This window comes from Chaetodon auriga, chromosome 4 (genome assembly GCF_051107435.1).
Source record: "Chaetodon auriga isolate fChaAug3 chromosome 4, fChaAug3.hap1, whole genome shotgun sequence".
Lineage (NCBI taxonomy): Eukaryota > Metazoa > Chordata > Actinopteri > Chaetodontiformes > Chaetodontidae > Chaetodon > Chaetodon auriga.
This window is the reverse complement of record NC_135077.1, coordinates 6,751,217-6,754,979: the sequence shown is the minus strand read 5'-3', so window position 1 is coordinate 6,754,979 and position 3,763 is coordinate 6,751,217.

Below are 3,763 nucleotides of genomic sequence, written 5' to 3'. Positions count from 1 at the left end.
CCCTGAGTCGGGGGGAAACGGAGGCTCTCCGCTCTCCTTCTTCTTCTTCTTCTGCTTCTAAAGCAGCTTACGGAGGCATCGGAAAATTCTCAGCGGTTAACAGCAGCCCCAGCCCCCCTTTCTTCCCGCTGCTAGGCTCGCTGAAATACGGCGCTGTGCTCGGTGGAAACATCGGCTGACACAACCGCAGCTCAGGAAACATCAGCGCTCTGCTTCGCACTGGCCCGACATCTGTCTCACCTCTCTGCACCGCGGTCCCACGTACATACTTCATGTCGTCGTGCTATGAAAGTACAGAGCGGTGCTTTCTTGACACCATCAGCCCACCGTGCAGACAGTACAGTTCATGTGAATCCAGTACAGGCCCGTCGGTGCCCTGCTATGGACGGTCTGTGTCTGCTGGTGTGCAGTTTGTAGCCTTTAGCTTACCATTCAGTGCAAGGGATCAACATGCACACATTAGATCTAATGGCTATAGGTGGCCCCATGAGACTTAGAAAACAGAAAAAAATCATGGTTTGTCAGAGGTGGCTGTATCATTCATCAAATTAGGCTTAAGATGCACTTCAGTGTTTCAATGTGGAGTAGAGACGCACTATAATAGTTCATGTGTTCATATGAAACTGCACGGTATGTAGATGCTGTTTTCTGTTTTTAAAGTCATTCGCTTTAAGCAGAACGTGGACATAATATGCAGTAGAGACATGAAAATGACATCTGCTGAACCTGTTTCCCACCTGCTGCCCTCAGGTCAAAATTTTGACGCCATACAGAGTTTGGCATAATTTGGGTTTCCACAGTTACACAAGTACTGATTTTAAAGTCCAGGCATAAATGAATGCTTTCCTATGAGGCCATATGCATACTTCAACATCCAGCTGAGGGACATGTAAGCCTGTATCTGTGATGACGACACTCATGAACAAAATCAGCCACACTCACTCCTTTAGCGTCCTGTGTGGCTTGACAAAAATAATCAATGTCAACACATTAATAATTGGTCACTTTTAGTTAAAATGGGAGTTGCATGGTGGGCTTCATTGACGTGTGATGTATTCGGCTCGACTCAGCAAAATTCATGCTCATAATTCTGTTTTGAAGATGCTGACAAACAGTATTGGGCGCTGTCAGCAAGCATACAGTAGTTCCACCAGAAATAGATTCATGGAAGGTGGTAAACCCTCTGAAACAGCATTTGGATTTAAAGTCTGCACTTCATAGATTTATTAAATGAATAGAATATGCAACAGAAGTCACATATCTTACACTTGTATGTGGTATGTACATTATCAACAGCAGTTCTTAATAGGTGTGTCTTAAACAAAGATACAACATTTGCTTAATGTATTTCCTCAGGCAAGCTGTTTTAAAGCCCCAACTGATTAGTCCCATTAACAACGCATCAGTTTTAAACTAAAGTTTTCCCACTTATGTTCTTGTAAATGGTCTAAAATTGTGTAACAGCACATTAATTGGGCATCATAAAGTCATATTCACGATGAAATAACTGACATAAAAGCATTTCAGAAAACTATCCCCATTTCCACCGTAATATCGCAAGTGCCACATGTTGTATTCTTCAGGACGCTACAAGAAATAATGTGACCAAAGTGCAACGTTTACCAGAGAAATAAATGTTCATAAAACATATTATGAATATGTACAAATATGATTATGTGTTCACTCATTTGGCTTCCGAACAGTTAAGGCAATGTTGAAATAATAAACATGGTGACCTACAGAGTCATCGAATCACAAGTGTATGAGCATGGTGCAATCTATTGTTGAGCCATCTTGTCATATTCATTGTAGATACAGTACTGATACTGTACTAACACATGCAGTATTACACCACATCAAATGGTTCCGCTTCTTGTGCACTAAAGGGTTTCTGTCCAATACTGTGCACACTGCACATTTCAGTGACGTTCGTGTGGCAGACGTGTGCGTCCCTCCTCATCAGAGTTGAACCCGTCCTCGTCCAAGGGCAGCTCCTCTTCATCCGAGGTGATGGTTCTCCCGCGGTTATTCACCAGAGGTGCAGTGGCTCTGGATGGCTGTTCTGTGTGCTGCTGGTGGAACCTGGAGATGAGCTGGGACCCAGGACCTGTTTTCTGGTTCACCTCTGGTGAACAGTTAAATCAGTCATACAGTGTCAGTAACCATGGGCGTGGTAGTGGGGGGAAAAGTGGACCTGACTACCCAGGGCCCGAGTAGGGAGAGGGGCCCATGACAATCCTGATTTTTTTTTTTTTTTTTATTTATTTTTTTTTTGGTGATGTTTTTATTTCGAATGAATTGGGCCCTCCAATTAATTGGTGTCATAATTTATTTCAAATATATTTATAACATCAACTGAGAGAATGAACTTTATGTCACAGTCCTCCCAACATATTGGACATTCTGGGCCCCCCCCCTCTTGGACGCGCAAAATGGTTTAGTCCGCCCGACAGCGACCGGCGACAAGTGTAACTTCAGTGAGCCTAGATTGAATGACCTGGGGGTTAGACAGCATGCTGCCCAAAAAGCAAAAATCGGGGTATCAAAAGAAGAAAGAGCGGAAGGCAAAAGAAAAAATGCAGAATGAAGGGAGGCAGCTGTTGACTGCTTTCTTTCCAAAAGGTGAACCGAGTTTGCTTGTTATGCAAAATCCAATTAAAGTTAACGTAGTCCACTACAGACAGCTGCTGCTGATGTTGTATGCTCATGTGAAGTCTTTAGCTTTGCTAGTTTCCAACCAGGCTGCTTGCAGCTTTTTGCAGCTTTAGATAACGTTAGTTGTCACTTTACATCTCATGTCAGCAAGGCTTTATTTCTTTTTCTGCAAGCTGAAGAACAATTTGACAGTCAACATTTTGTACTATCGCAGGCTCTGTTGATAAAATGACATAGGCCTTTAATGTAAAAAGCAGAAACCAGTCACAGCTTCTTTTTTCACATTGAACCTTAATATTTTTCTGTTCATTTATACTGTACCATCTCATTACAAAAGTAATGCAGCTTATTTGATTTGATCCTGAGTGTGCAGTTGTCTCCTGTTCTCCTGTTCAAGAATAAATGTTTTTCAATCAAAATTTGCAAGAGTGTCATGGATCAAAACGTTAGTACAGAAACCAGATGTAGCCTAATGTTTTAGGTATTTGAGCAGAAGTAGACCAAATGCATCAATTCAGGTGGTGAATGAAAGAACCACTCATCAATATAATCTGATCTGGCTGTAGCTTAAAACCCTATTTATGCTTTTTTAAATTTTAAATAAATACCCTTTTTTTTGTCTTTTTCTTCTTTTTTTTTTCTTTTTTTTTTTTTGCCCACGCGCCTCGTGCACTGGCATGGATAGGGGCCCACTGACATTAAGAGTGTACAGGGCCCAGAATTTGGTGCTACGCCCCTGTCAGTAACCCTCTGACACCAAAGCATCCACTTACTTCCATTATAGATCATGATTTTACAGATTGTATTTTTTACAGTTTGAAATGTACAGTTTTTAACATGTACACATTATCATACACTCCCTGTTCATACATTAATTCACTGTTTATTTATTTGTTTATCATTTACTACTTTACTTCTATAGAGACTTTTATTTATGTTGTTGGTAATTGGTGATTTTTTTTTTTTTTCAGATATCTTTTCCACATGTTAGTTTACATTACAGTCCTGAGAATTCTTTACTCTCTACCATTATTTTCAGCACTTGCCCTTGTTCTTAGCTATATTTCTATTCCTCTACAAGCACATGGAGAGCAGTGAAAAACCAGAG